This window comes from Arachis ipaensis, chromosome B3 (genome assembly GCF_059453495.1).
Source record: "Arachis ipaensis isolate K30076 ecotype BB chromosome B3, ASM5945349v1, whole genome shotgun sequence".
Classification (NCBI taxonomy): Eukaryota; Viridiplantae; Streptophyta; class Magnoliopsida; order Fabales; family Fabaceae; genus Arachis; species Arachis ipaensis.
In genome coordinates, this window is record NC_142438.1 from 103575162 (window position 1) to 103591763 (window position 16602).

A 16602-nucleotide genomic window follows, 5' to 3' on the forward strand; every position below is an offset into this window, starting at 1 on the left:
CTTTAAGACATAGTTACTAACTACTAATGATCATGTAATAAGACACAAACATAGATAAGCACTTGACATAGAAAACGAAAAACAGAGAGTGTAAGAACAAGGAATGAGTCCACCTTAGTGATGGTGGCGTTTCCTTCTTGAGGAACCAATGATGTCCTTGAGCTCTTCTATGTCTCTTCCTTGTCTTTGTTGCTCATCCCTCATTGCTTTTTGATCCTCTCTAATTTCATGAAGGATGATGGAGTGCTCTTGATGTTCCACCCTTAGTTGTCCCATGTTGGAACTTAATTCTCCTAGGGAGGTGTTGATTTGCTCCCAATAGTTTTGTGGAGGGAAATGCATTGGAGGCATCTCCGGGATCTCATGGTGATGAGCTTCATGTGCCTCTTGAGCTCCATGAATGGGCTCTCTTGCTTGCTCCATCCTTTTCTTAGTGATGGGCTTCTCTTCCTCAATGGGAATGTCTCCTTCTATGAAAGCTCCAACTGAGTAACAGAGATGGCAAATAAGATGAGGAAAAGCTAGCCTTGCCATGGGGGAGGACTTTTCGGCTATTTTGTAGAGTTCAAGGGAGATGACTTCATGAACTTCTACTTCCTCTCCAATCATGATGCTATGAATCATGATGGCCCGATCCACAGTAACTTCGGATCGGTTGCTAGTGGGGATGATGGAGCGTTGTATGAACTCTAACCATCCTCTAGCTGCAGGCTTGAGGTCCAGTCTTCTTAGTTGAACCGGCTTGCCTTTGGAGTCAATCTTCCATTGAGCTCCTTCCACACATATGTCCATGAGGACTTGGTCCAACCTTTGATTAAAGTTGACCCTTCTAGTGTAGGGGCGTGCATCTCCTTGCATCATAGGCAAGTTAAACGCCAACCTCACATTTTCCGGACTAAAATCTAAGTATTTCCCCCGAACCATGGTGAGATAATTCTTTGGGTCCGGGTTCTTACTTTGATCATGGTTCCTAGTGATCCATGCATTGGCATAGAACTCTTGAACCATTAGGATGCTGACTTGTTGGATGGGTTTTGTTAGAACTTCCCAACCTCTTCTTTGGATTTCATGTCGGATCTCCGGATACTCATTCTTCTTGAGCTTGAAAGGGACCTCAGGGATCACCTTCTTCTTGGCCACAACATCATAGAAGTGGTCTTGATGAGCTTTGGAGATGAATCTTTCCATCTCCCATGACTCAGAGGTGGAAGCTTTTGTCTTCCCTTTTCCTTTTCTAGAGGATTCTCCAGTCTTAGGTGCCATCAATGGTAATGGAAAAACAAAAAGCTTATGCTTTTACCACACCAAACTTAGAATATTGCTCGCCCTCGAGCAAGAAAAGAAAGAATAGATGAAGAAGAAGAAGAAAATATGGAGGAGAGGGGGAGTGGTGTATTCGGCCAAGAAGAGAAGAGAGGGTTGTGTTGTGTGAAAATGAAGAAGAATGGAGGGCTATATATAGGGAAGGGAGGGGGTAAGGTTCGGCCATAAGGGTGAGTTTGGGTGGGAAATTGATTTTGAATTTTGAAGGTAGGTGGAGTTTATGAGGTAGGTTTATGGGGAAGAGTGGATGGATGTGAGTGATGAAGTGGTGATAGGGAAGAGAGATTGAGGTGATTGGTGAAGAGTTTTGGGGAAGAGTGTTTATGGGATTGTGAGAAAGAAGGGTGAGAAGAAGTGAGTGGAGGTAGGTGGGGATCCTGTGGGGTCCACAGATCCTGAGGTGATCCTGTGGGGTCCACAGATCCTGAGGTGTTCAAGGATTTACAACCTTGCACCAAATTGGGCATGCAAAATGCCCTTGCACACAACTCTGGGCGTTCAGCGCCAGATTGGTACTTGTTCTGGGTGTTGAACGCCCATTTGTTGCCCATTTCTGGCGTTGAACGCCAGAACCATGCTTGTTCCGGGCGTTCAGCGCCAGCTCTTCTCCAGGGTGCAATTCTGGCGTTCAAACGCCCAGATGCTGCCCATTTTGGACGTTTAGTGCCAGAACCATGCTCTGTTCTGGCGTTGAACACCAGCCAGATGCTTCTTACTGGCGTTTAAATGCCAGTAAGGTCTTCCTCCAGGGTGTGATTTTTCTTCTGCTGTTTTTGATTCCGTTTTCAATTTTTATATTTATTTTGTGACTCCACATGATCATGAACCTAATAAAACATGAAAAACAATAAAAATAGAAATTAGATAAAAATTGGGTTGCCTCCCAACAAGCGCTTCTTTAATGTCAATAGCTTGACAGTGGGCTCTCATGGAGCCTCACAGGTGTTCCGAGCATTGTTGAGACTCTCCAACACCAAACTTAGAGTTTGGATATGGGAGTTCAACACCAAACTTAGAGTTTGGTTGTGGCCTCCCAACACCAAACTTAGAGTTTGACTGTGGGGGCTTTGGTTGACTCTGCAGTGAGAGAAGCTTTTTATGCTTCCTCTCCATGGGTACAGAGAGAGATCCTTGGGTTTTAAACACAAGGTTGTCCTCCTTTAATTGAAGGATCAATTCTCCTCTGTCCACATCAATCACAGCTCTTGCTGTGGCTAGGAAGGGTATTCCAAGAATGATGGATTCATCCCCATCCTTCCCAGTATCCAGGATTATGAAATCAGCAGGGATGTAAAGGTCTTTAACCTTTACTAACATGTCCACTACTTGTCCATAAGCTATTTTCATGGATTTGTCTGCCATTTCTAATGAGAACTTGGCTTCCTGTACCTCAAGGGTTCTTAGTTTCTCCATTACGAGAGTGGCATGAGGTTTATTCCTGACCTAAGGTCACACAGAGCCTTCTCAAAGGTCATGGTGCCTATGGTACAAGGTATTAAGAACTTTCCAGGATCCTGTTTCTTCTGAGGCAATGTCAGTTGATCCAGATCACTCAGTTCATTAGTGAACAAGAGAGGTTCATCTTCCCAAGTCTCACTACCAAATAATTTGGCATTCAGCTTCATGATTGCTCCAAGGTACTTGGTAACTTGCTCTTCAGTAACATCCTCATTCTCTTCAGAAGAGGAATACTCATCAGAGCTCATGAATGGCATAAGGAGGTTTAATGGAATCTCTATGGTCTCTAGGTGAGCCTCAGATTCCTTTGGTCCTCAGAGGGAAGCTCCTTATTGATCACTGGATGTCCCTGGAGGTCTTCCTCCTTGGGATTCATGTCCTCTCCTTCCTTCACAGGTTCGGCCATGGTAATTAATTCAATGGCCTTGCACTCTCCTTTTGGATTTTTTTCTGTATTGCTTGGGAGAGTACTAGGAGGGATTTCAGTGATCCTTTTACTCAGCTGGCCCACTTGTGCCTCCAAATTTCTAATGGATGACCTTGTTTCATTCATGAAACTCATAGTGGCCTTAGATAGATCAGAGACTAAGTTTGCTAAATTAGAGGTAATTTGTTCAGAGTTCTCTGTCTGTTGCTGAGTAGATGATGGAAAAGGTTTACTATTGTTAAACCTATTTCTTCCACCATTATTAAAGCCTTGTTGAGGCTTTTGATCCTTCCATGAGAAATTTAGATGATTTCTCCATGATGAATTATAGGTGTTTCCATAAGGTTCACCCATGTAATTTACCTCTGCTATTGCAGGGTTTTCAGGATCATAAGCTTCTTTTTCAGAAGATGCCTCTTGAGTACTGTTGGATGTAGCTTACATTCCATTCAGACTCTGAGAAATCATATTGACTTGCTGAGTCAATATTTTGTTCTGAGCCAATATGGCATTCAGAGTATCAATTTCAAGAACTCCCTTTTTTATAGGCGTCCCATTACTCACAGGATTCCTCTCAGAAGTGTACATGAACTGGTTATTAGCAACCATGTCAATGAGTTCTTGAGCTTCTGCAGGCGTTTTCTTTAGGTGAATGGATCCACCTGCAGAAGTATCCAATGACATCTTTGATAGCTCAGATAAACCATCATAGAATATATCCAGGATGGTCCATTCTGAAAGCATGTCAGAAGGACACTTTTTGGTCAGCTGCTTGTATCTTTCCCAAGCTTCATAGAGGGATTCACCTTCTTTCTGTCTAAAGGTTTGAACATCCACTCTAAGCTTGCTCAGCTTTTGAGGAGGAAAGAACTTGGCTAAGAAAGCCGTGACCAGCTTATCCCAAGAGTTCAGGCTGTCTTTGGGTTGAGAGTCTAACCACACTCTAGCTCTGTCTCTTACAGCAAAAGGGAAAAGCATGAGCCTGTAGACTTCAGGATCTACTCCATTAGTCTTAACAGTATCACAGATCTACAAGAATTCAGTTAAGAACTGAAAAGGAGCTTCAGATGGAAGTCCATGAAACTTACAGTTCTGCTGCATCAGAGAAACTAGCTGAGGTTTCAGCTCAAAATTGTTTGCTCCAATAGCAGGAATGGAGATGCTTCTTCCATGTAAATTGGAATTTGGTGCAGTAAAGTCACCAAGCATCCTCCTTGCATTATTATTATTTTCGGCTGCCATCTCCTCTTTCTGTTTGAAAATTTCTGAGAGGTTATCTCTGGATTGTTGTAATTTAGCTTCTCTTAGTTTCCTTTTCAGAGTCCTTTCAGGTTCTGGATCTGTTTCAACAAGAATATTCTTGTCCTTGCTCCTGCTCATATGACAAAGAAGAGGGCACAGAAAAAATAATAATAATAATAATAATAATAGGGATCCTTTATACCACAGTATAGAGGTCCTTGTGTGAGTGGAAGAAAAGAAGAAGAAAATCTGAACTCAGAGAGAGAGAGGGAGTTCGGATTTTTGGTGAGTGATGTGAGAAAAAGACGTTAGTGGATGAATAAATAAATAGAATAAGATGAGAGAGGAAAAATTTCGAAAATAATTGTTTTTGAAAAAGAGTTAGTGATTTTTGAAAATAGTTTTTGAAAAAGGTTAGTAGTTTTTCGAAAATAGAAATCAAAAATTAAAGTAGTTAGTTAATTGAAAAGAAATTTTGAAAAAGAGGGAAGATATTTTCAAAAATTAGAGAGAGAGAGTTAGTTAGGTGGTTTTGAAAAAGATAGGAAACAAACAAAGAGTTAGTTAGTTAGTTGAAACAAATTTGAAAATCAAGTTTGAAAAGATAAGAAGATAGGAAGTTAGAAAAGATATTTTAAAATCCACTTTTTGAAAAAGATATGATTTTGAAAAAGATAAGATAAAAAGATATTTTTGAAAAGATATGATTGAAATTAATTTTGAAAAAGATTTGATTTTTAAAATCACAATTAATGACTTGATTCACAAGAAATCACAAAATATGATTCTAGAACTCAAAGTTTGAATCTTTCTTAACAAGCAAGTAACAAACTTGAAATTTTTGAATCAAAACATTAATTGATGATGTTATTTTCGAAAATATGATATAAAATTAAGAAAAAGATTTTGAAAAATATTTTTTTTTTGAAATTTTCGAAAATAGATAAGAAAAATGAAAAAGATTTGATTTTTGAAAAAGATTTTGAAAAATATAAGATTTTTAAATTGAAAATTTGATTTGACTCATAAAAACAACTAGATTTTAAAAAGTTTTGAAAAAGTCAACTCAAATTTTCGAAATTTATGAGTGAAAAAGGGAAAGATATTTTTTTGATTTTTAAATTTTTAATGATGAGAGGGAAAAACATGAAAAAGACTCAATGCATGAAAATTTTGGATAAAAATAATGAATGCATGCAAGAATGCTATGAATGTCAAGATGAACACCAAGAACACTATGAAGATCATGATGAATATCAAGAACTTATTTTTGAAAATTTTATATGCAAAGAAAACATGCAAGACACCAAACTTAGAAATCTTTCATGTTTAGACACTATGAATGCAAAAATGCACATGAAAAACAAGAAAAGATGCAAAACAAGAAAACATCAAGATCAAACAAGAAGACTTACCAAGAACAACTTGAAGATCATGAAGAACACTATGAATGCATGAATTTTTTTTTCGAAAAATGCAGGATGCATATGCAATTGACACCAAACTTTCAACTTGACTCAAGACTCAAACAAAAAACATGACATATTTTTTTGATTTTTATGATTTTATGATTTTTTTGGATTTTTCGAAAATTATTTGAAAAATAAAAATAAGGATTCCAAAATTTTTAATATGAATTCCAGGAATCTTGCAATCTTAGTCTAAAGCTCCAATCTGAGGGTTAGACATGGCTTGATAGCCAGTCAAGCTTTAGCATGAATATGAGAGTAATTCATTCAATTTTAGGCCAAAACCTCAGTCCAAAAGAATTTAGACATGGTTTTATAGCAAGCCATGCTTCAACATGCTTCATGAAACTCTAGAATTCATTCTTAAAAATTCTGAAGAAAAATATATTTTTGAAAAGATTTATTTTTTTTTGAAAACAAATTTTTTTTTTCGAAAACAAAGGAGAAAATTTTTGAAAAATTTTTTGAAAATAAAACAAAAAGAAAATTACCTAATCTGAGCAACAAGATGAACCGTCAGTTGTCCAAACTCGAACAATCCCTGGCAACGGCGCCAAAAACATGGTGCACGAAATTGTGATCTCAGGCAACGGCGTCAAAAACTCTGTACGCACGTCTTAATAAATCATTTTTCATTCACAACTTCGATACAACTAACCAGCAAGTGCACTGGGTCGTCCAAGTAATAAACCTTACGTGAGTAAGGGTCGATGCCACGGAGATTGTTGGTATGAAGCAAGCTATGGTCACCTTGTAAATCTCAGTCAGGCGGATATCAAAAGGTTATGGAGTTTTCGAATTTAAATAATAAATAGATAGAAAATAAGGATAGAAACACTTATGTATATCATTGGTGAGAATTTCAGATAAGTGTATAGAGATGCTTTCGTTCCTCTGAACCTCTGCTTTCCTGCTGTCTTCATCCAATCAGTCTTACTCCTTTCCATGGCTGGCTTTATGTAAGGACATCACCGTTGTCAATGGCTACTTTTTATCCTCTCTGGAAAATGGTCCGATGCGCTGTCACTGCATGGCTAATCGTCTGGAGGCATCACCCTTGTCACTGGCTGCATCCCATCCTCTTGTGAAAATGGTCCAAATGCTCTGTCACAGCATGGCTAATCATCTGAGGTTCTCGATCATACTGGAATAGGATTCACCCTCCTTTTGCGTCTGTCACTACGGCCAGCAGTCGCGAGTTTAAAGTTTGTCACAGTCATTCAATCCCAGAGTCCTACTCGGAATACCACAGACAAGGTTTAGACTTTCCGGACTCTCATGAATGCCGCCATCAATCTAGCTTATACCACGAGAATTCTGATTAAGAGATCCAAGAGATACTCATTCAATCTAAGGTAGAACGGAAGTGGTTGTCAGGCACGCGTTCATAGGGAATGATGATGATTGTCACGTTCATCACATTCAGGTTGAAGTGCGAATGAATATCTTAGAAGCGGAACAAGTTGAATTGAATAGAAAAACAGTAGTACTTTGCATTAATCTTTGAGGAACAGCAGAGCTCCACACCTTAATCTATGGAGTGTAGAAACTCTACCGTTGAAAATACATAAGTGAAAGGTTCAGGCATGGCCGAGAGGCCAGCCCCTAAAACGTGATCAAAGATGATCCGAAGATCATAAGATGTCTAATACAATAGTAAAAAGTCCTATTTATACTAAACTAGTTACTAGGGTTTACAGAAGTAAGTAATTGATGCATAAATCCACTTCCGGGGCCCACTTGGTGTGTGCTTGGGCTGAGCTTGAAGTCTACACGTGGAGAGGTCATTCTTGGAGTTGAACGCCAGCTTTTGTGCCATTTTGGGCGTTGAACTCTACTTTGCAACTTGTTTCTGGCGCTGGACGCCAAAATTGGGCAGAGAGCTGGCATTGAACGCCAGTTTGCGTCGTCTAACGTATGGACTATTATATATTACTGGAAAGCCCTGGATGTCTACTTTCCAACGCAATTAGAAGCGCGCCCTTTTGAGTTCTGTAGCTCTAGAAAATCCACTTTGAGTGCAGGGAGGTCAGAATCCAACAGCATCAGTAGTCCTTCTTCAACCTCTGAATCTGATTTTTGCTCAAGTCCCTCAATTTTAGCCAGAAAATATCTGAAATCATAGAAAAACACACAAACTCATAGTAAAGTCCAGAAATGTGAATTTAACATAAAAACTATTGAAAACATCCCTAAAAGTAACCAGATTCTACTAAAAACATACTAAAAACAATGCCAAAAAGCGTATAAATTATCCGCTCATCACATGGCTTAATAGCCAGCCAGCTTTAGGATATAAATCAGGCATGCAACAGCTGATATTCAAATTAACTTGCCTCTATGCTGATGGTTGGAAGCCCCTATCCAAAAGAATTAGACATGGCTTTACAGCCAGCCAGGCTCCAACATTTTTCATGAAACTCTAGAATTCATTCTTAAAAATTCTAAAATAATTTTCGAAAATAGATGAGAAATTTTTGAAAGATTTTTGAAAATTTTTTTTGAAAATAAAACAAAAATAAAATTACCTAATCTGAGCAACAAGATGAACCGTCAGTTGTCCAAACTCGAACAATCCCCGGCAACGGCGCCAAAAACTTGGTATGCGAAATTGTTACTCTGAGGTTGTAAAATTTGTTGTTCGTTCTCTCCCTGGCAATGGCGCTAATAACTGGTGCACAATACCATGGTCCAGACATAACTTCACAACTTCGCACAACTAACCAGCAAGTGCACTGGGTCGTCCAAGTAATAAAACCTTACGTGAGTAAGGGTCGATCCCACGGAGATTGTCGGTATGAAGCAAGCTATGGTCACCTTGTAAATCTCAGTCAGGCGGATATCAAATGGTTATGGAGTTTTCGAAAATAAATAATAAATAAATAGAAAATAAAGATAGAAACACTTATGTAATTCATTGGTGGGAATTTTAGATAAGCGTATGGAGATGCTTTTGTTCCTCTGAATCTCTGCTTTCCCGCTGTCTTCATCCAATCAGTCTTACTCCTTTCCATGGCAAGCTTTCTGTAAGGGCATCACCGTTGTCAATGGCTACATCCCATCCTCTCTGTGAAAATGGTCCAAATGCTCTGTCACGGCATGACTAATCATCTAGAGGTTCTCGATCATACTGGAATAGGATTTACTATCCTTTTGCGTCTGTCACTACGCCCAGCACTCGCGAGTTTGAAGTTCGTCACAGCCATCCCTTCCCAGATCCTACTCGGAATACCACAGACAAGGTTTAGACTTTCCGGATCTCAGGAATGGCCATCCATGGGTTCTAACTTATACCACAAAGATACTAATAACTCGGACTCGGTCCCCTGTATTAGATATCTAAGAGATACTCATTCTAACTTGGTTGCATGTAGAACGGAAGTGTTTGTCAGGCACACGTTCATAAGTGAGAATGATGATGAGCATCACATAATCATCAAATTTATCATGTTCTTAGGTGCGAATGGATATCTTAGAAGCGGAATAAGTTGAATTGAATAGAAAACAGTAGTACTTTGCATTAAATCATAAGGAACAGCAGAGCTCTACACCTTAATCTATAGTGTGTAGAAACTCTACCGTTGAAAATACATAAGTGATAAGGTCCAGGAATGGCCGAATGGCCAGCCCCCAAAACGTGATCACAGGATCAACAATACAATCCAGGATGTCTAATACAATAGTAAAAAGTCCTATTTATACTAAACTAGCTACTAGAATTTACAGAAGTAAGTAATTGATGCATAAATCCACTTCTGGGGCCCACTTGGTGTGTGCTTAGGCTGAGCTTTAGCTTTCCACGTACAGAGGCTTCTTTTGGAGTTGAACACCAAGTTGTAACGTATTTTTGGCGTTCAACTCTGGTTCGTGACGTGTTTCTGGCGTTTAACTCCAGACTGCAGCGTAGAACTGGCGTTCAACGCCCTTTTGCGTCATGTAAACTCGGCCAAAGTATGGACTATTATATATTGCTGGAAAGCTCTGGATGTCTACTTTCCAACGCAATTGGAAGCGCGCCATTTTGAGTTCTGTAGCTCCAGAAAATCCACTTTGAGTGCAGGGAGGTCAGAATCCAACAACATCAGCAGTCCTTCTTCAACCTCTGAATCTGATTTTTGCTCAAGTCCCTCAATTTCAGCCAGAAAATACATGAAATCACAGAAAAACACACAAACTCATAGTAAAGTCCAGAAATGTGAATTTAACATAAAAACTGATGAAAACATCCCTAAAAGTAACTAGATCCTACTAAAAACATACTAAAAATAATGCCAAAAAGTGTATAAATTATCCGCTCATCAATATCTATTTTCACAAAATTCAGATTTCCACCAAACTTAAACCGTTTTAAAAATCATTAAATTTTGAAAACAGTGTCTCAAGATATAATCCGTTGAAGTTCATCAAAAATTCGTTTTTACCAAAGTTCACAAACTTCCAAATTCCAAACATACACTTCCAAATTCCATTTAAACCAACCAAAACTCAACCATTCAACATCAAGCATTTCCAACCTCCCATTCAATCCTCAACCCAGCAATTCTCCACTTTTAACCAATCTCAATTCAATAAATTCAATTTATAGTCAACCTTCCATAGCTTAATTTTCCAAACATTTATTCAATTTCATCAATCACCATGAGTATACACATCAATATCACACACCAAATCATGCTCACCAACAAGAGCCTCAACCTTACCAACACTTAAGCATATCAATCTATATTACTCATAACCTTACATGCTCATTAACAATTAGCAACACTCACAACCAATCAATCATTATTCACATATATTCAACTTAATCCATATCATCCAACAACCACATCAACATTTCAAAATCCACTAAATACATACATAACAACACAATTCACCTCAACCAATCAATAACATCAATAGTTCAAATCCTATCTTAGGGTCTCTAGCCTAAGTTTTCACAACCACATTACATTTTAGATACAGAAAACCGAAACCATACCTTGGCTGATTCCCGTTCAACCCGGAATACTTCCAATTTCAACGTTCAAGGTCCCAAAACTTCACCAACAGATTTGTCAAGCTTATTGCTCCACTCCAAAGCTTTCCAAAACCATCAATCAAGATCCAATTCACATATATACACTACCTAAACCACAATATCACACCCAACACAATAACTCAATCACTAAATCACAAAATTCCAAGTGTTTAGCTTAGGGCTTAGAATCTTACCTTACCCAAGGATCAAGGAGGCAAGACTAAGCCTTTCCTTCAAGTTAATTGGATCCTATAACATCAAAATTCAAAAATCTCAACACTTTGTACCCAAAATTTTCGAAATTAAGGGCTGAAAATTCGAAGAGAAAATCATGGATTGCCTCAAGAATAAAGTGGTGGATTTTGTAGAGTTCGACACTGCAGTCGCGTGGCTGCAAACGGTGCGTCAATCAGAGCTCCGGATCAAAAGTTATGATCAATTGAATTTGGAACAAGGGTTTCAAACTTCTCCTTCTTCCCCCTTGTGTTTATGAACTTGTGTAGTGAATGGAGGAGGAAGGAATGCTGAAATGCTTAAGTGTGGGCTGGATTGGGTTGGGCCTTGGGCCCAATATGGGTCCTGTTGGTCCGGTTTGGTCCGTTCGGCCCAATCTTGGGCCGATTTCTTTAAAATTTGTGTCAAAATTCTCGTTTTAATTTTCTCTATCATATTAAACCATAAAAATATCATTTCTTATTCTCTATAATATATTTTAATTTATGAGTTAATTAGTCATTAATTAACCGGATCTTACACCGCAGTTCGTGACTGATGAAGCAATATTTTTCCGTTAAAGGATATGGGTAAGTTTAGTTATTTTTTAGGCTTGGAAACTTCATATTTGTGTACAGGTAGTGTCCACATTTCACAAACCAAATATGCATCTGAATTACTCAAGAGAGCTAGAATGGAGACTGTGAATTCGATGCCTACCCTAATGATGTTCAGCACAAAGCATTATAAAAAACTTTATATGATCGTTCAATCGAATTCATACATTTAGAGGACTATGTAAAATACTTTTACACACAGTATGTAAAAATTAAAAAGTAATGTAAACACTTGAATTAGAACATATATTTATCTATACATATTTATAGAATTACATAGTTACTTATTTAGCGCAAAATTAAGATATATATATATATATATATATATATATATATATATATATATATATATATATATATATATATAGTGTAAAGATATAATTAAAGTATTAAGTTTTAGGAAATATACATAATTTGTAAATATTTTAATTTTATGTTAAACTCAGTAAGACTAAGTTTGGATTGGTTTTAAAAAGAAAAAATATTTTTAATTATTTTTAAAAATAAATTTTTTAATAGATAAAAATGATTTCACATTTGGATAGAGTTTATAAAAAATTGAAGTATTAAACATGTTTTGCTCCATGTTCTTTCTAAGGTAGGGTATCATTGGTTTTTAAAAAAATATTTTTTTAATAAAAAGACTTTTTTTAAGATGTATCAAAATGCATTTAAAATTTAATAATATTACTTCATTTTTTATAAAAGGTAATTTCCTTGTAACACTCTAATGCTGTTAAACAAGGTTAAGCATTATTTGAATTATATTGGTTGTTGATATTCAAAATCTTACAAAATTTTTAAAATAATATAAAATCTTTGTATAAAATTATTTATATATGTAAAAATACTGAATTACTAGTTTTTATTAGAATGGTTGCTAGTTAAAAAATATAAGTGGATCTGAAGACACTAACATAAAAAAAATGGGAATGCTAACAAACAAGGGAGTTATGTCAAGAAAGATATATTACTATATAAAATTGATGGAAGACCCCTTCCCTTAAAGATGGTTTTTATCACTAAAGGTTGCGGATGATCTTTCCTTACCGTACGATCATGTTGATTCGATCACCTTCCTTTACCAAAGGATCATATCAAGTATCTTGTGTTTGGAGGTCACCTTCCCTTACTAAAGGATAATTCCCTCAATTCTTTAATCAACGTAAGATTGTTATTATAATGCCTAATGCATATGAAGGAAAGAGAGATTATATCATGGCATATACTGCTAAAACCTATATTAAAAAACATTTAAGATATGAGATAAAAATTAGCATAAACCCCCTATGTTCCTATATGTATTCCGATGCAAATAAACACGATTTGTTAGCGAAGAGAAATTTTTTCCATGACTTAGACTTTGTGTATGTTTTGATGTATGTATGAATTATTGACTGCATACAAAGAATTTCCATATTCCGTAGTTCACATAATTAGAAAATGATATCTTCGTGAACAATATATGAGTGGACTTTGTGAATACTTTGGCAGGATATTTAGAGTGAGAGTAAGGAGTGAGAAGAGATAATGGTTTTTCTTATAATGGAGAAAGTATATGAATGACTATTTATAGAGATAATAGATGGTAGAGAGGATAGGTTACCCAGAATACTTTGTATAGAGAAAAGGGAATAGAACGAGAAAGGAAAGACTCAAACAGCTCTTAGATATGTACAGAATGTGTTAGGAGAATCTAATTTGCGTTTATGTGAAATCTCCAATCTGAATTGTCACTTTGCAAGCTCTATATTATTTTCTATGTTTGAAATTTGCAAATAGCTATTAGACACAAATTTATAGATAATTTAGTTAGCTTTCAAACGAATCTCAAACTAAGTCAATCAGATAACCACATCTTGAGATATTTTTGAAATACTGTTAGTATATCAGGCTAGGTGATAATAGCGCAATTTTTTACTATGGACATGTAACATATTTAACTACCTAATTTAATTTGAATTTGATTTTGTACTCAACGTAATGAATAAAAATAGTTTTTTTTTTATCTTTTTATGTAAATAAATATCATTCAAATACAATAAATATAGAATTAATTATGACTATATCTTAAAAGATTATTTACTGTTGGTTAGAGATTTACTACCAGTAGTGCTTTCATATACCTAAAATTTAAATTTGAATGGTTAGCCTTTCAAATGCAGTATTTCATAATTTTATATTTTGTTTTGAAATCTTAAATCATAACCATTTTAATTAATTAAAAATCAACCATAAATAATAAGAGAGTCATAAATAATGAAAATTTATAGTTAAAAGTAATACTAAATGAAAGAGTACTTGAGAGTACTAGAAAAATTGTAGAACAATTTTAGAATTTGAGATTATAAAATTTGCAGCAATTTTTTAATAATTTTTTTATTTTAGATTGTATTTATTTTATTTATATGATAATTAATTTTTATGTTATTTTTGTTATATTATTCTGATTTGTGATGTATGTTAATATTTTTTCGAGTTCTTGTTTCTTGGGTTGCATGGAAATTTTTTTTTCATTTACTACATTCTTTTTTACATCTGATTTTTAGGAAGTTTTTTGTTATTTTTATCTGACTTTGTTCATTTTTTCCCTATTTTTATCTGGGTATGTGTAAGATTTTATTTTGATGTATTTAATTGGTATTTTAACCTTTAATTTAATAATTATCTACATTAACGCGTTAAAGTATTAGTTTAGACATAATTCTTTTTAAATATAAAATATATGTGGGTATTTTTGATATAATATTTTTAATTTGATAGGTAAATATTAATTTTATTATAAAATGAGTTAATAATGCCTGTTCAAATATCTAAATAAAGTGATAGGATTATGTGAAAAGAATTATTTAAGTTGCTATCTTTTTTTTTTTAATAATGATCATCCAAAAACGATTTTAAATACTATAAGTAAAATAATATTTGTTTTTCTATAATGCATTTTAAAATAAAAATGGGTAAATATAAATCACGCTAAAACAAACTCCGTGTTCACGACAATCAAGTTTCAAAAACGTATTTTATAAAAAGTCTCATTTGTAAACTTTAATTCAAAGGCACATATGGTAATTTAATTTAAGTTAAAAAAGATTAAAAAGTTAATTTGATAAATAAATTCTTCCCATAACAATTGATCAAATGATAAAAGGATACTAATCCCATATTTACGATAGGGTCCGCTAAAAATTTCCAATATTTTAATATATATTAGGATACTAATATCTATCATCTACTGAAATTCTTTGAACATAGTTTTCGCAAGGTGATTTTGGTAAAAGTAGAGTCTAGTAAGATGTCAAATCGCTGGCATTGGAAATGGTAAGTTAGATTAATGGGAAGGTTTGATGAGAAAGGGAGATTTTCTTACTATGCTGTGAGAAAGGGATTCATTCATGGAGTATATGACAAATGGGAAGATTATAGGAAGCAAGTTGAAGGTTTCAGTGGCAACGAATACAAAGGTTTTAATGTGCTAGCTGAGGCAGAGCAGTGAATGCGCAGTGAACCGTTAAGGATAGACGGTAGTCGTTCAAGGCACAGGAGGATTACGGGGTCTCAGTCACCGAAGCCCTCGCAGTTACTAGAGAGGGTTACTTTTTGCCCACTCAGTGTCAACCAAAGAGGTAGCAGTAGCAGAGCCGGCGGCAGTGGTGGCGACATAGTAGCGAGGAAGCAGCAGTTAGGTTTTGTTCATGTTGAGGACATGGAATTAATGCTACTCCGAGCATGTTCATTCTTCGGTATCAGAGATCCTATGTATGTGCAGTAGGAGACAACATCAACGGAGAGCTGTGTCATGTTCGGGTACACGATCATTCTCCGTGATAAGTCGTTGGGCCTGGATCTAGTAGCCTGAGGGCCCATAACATCAAACGTGCGTGCTGGTCAGTAAGAGGCATCATTCATAATGTTGGAAAGGTTGTTGAACGCAACTGGTCATTCGATCCTTGACTACAACTATCGCATTTTGGATCGAATGCGGCAAAATGTTGAGGAAGCGGTTAGCAATGAGATTGATTCTCTTAGACAGCGAATCAAGAGGTTAGAGGAGGAGAATGAGGACCTAATGAACCAGGTTGAAATGTTCAATGAGGTGTTGGACGATTCCTAGATCATTTGCGTTGCCACGGAGCCCACCTCAACAGTTGCTATGTAATTTACTTCCATTCTCTTTCTGGTCATCTTGGAGTTGTGTTGTTATATGGTTTACTTAGTAATATTAATAGTAATGTTTATCTTACTAGATTAGTTTATCTAATGTCATATCAGCTATGGTGTTTCCATGATATTCATGCCATACGTGTCTTCCTCTGTTGGTTGCTGGTGGCTTTTTCTTAGTTGTTAAGAAATATTTATTGTTTTTTGCTGTTCTTCGTTCATGATATATAATTTCTTATCTTTTGGGCTAGATTTTGGTAGAACAGTCATCAGTTGGGTAGTGATGATTCATGTAGTTGGTACGCATGATTCATATTATTTTGTTTCCAGCTAAAAAATTGTGAGTTCTGCATATGAAAATTAAGAAGAATTTATAAAGTAATCAAAATAGGAATACATAATATATTTATGTTAGTCATATATGATAAGTAAATAATGGTAAATATGCAAGATATTTTATTTTGTTAATGTGAAGGATGGAGGCATGAATGATTATCTTATTTCTTTTATATGGATTGACACGTTCAAGAATTATAGATACCATGTAAATACAGAATTTTATGTGATTCGATAATGGAAGGATTTTGAGATTATCCTTTAACATTTGGTACATGTTTTGCTCTCAAATATGTATATAACTTTTTCAAATGTAGGTTTATTAAGATAATGATATACATG

At 35.6% G+C, this 16602-nt stretch overlaps 1 non-coding gene across 1 annotated transcript; it reads left to right on the forward strand.

Moving 5' to 3' along the window:
• The first annotated feature begins 3946 nt into the window (after positions 1-3946).
• LOC148571864 (small nucleolar RNA R71) lies at positions 3947-4054 on the forward strand. Its single transcript, XR_015908408.1, has one exon. It is a non-coding gene; the product is annotated as a small nucleolar RNA R71 (small nucleolar RNA).
• Positions 4055-16602: the final 12548 nt, after the last annotated feature.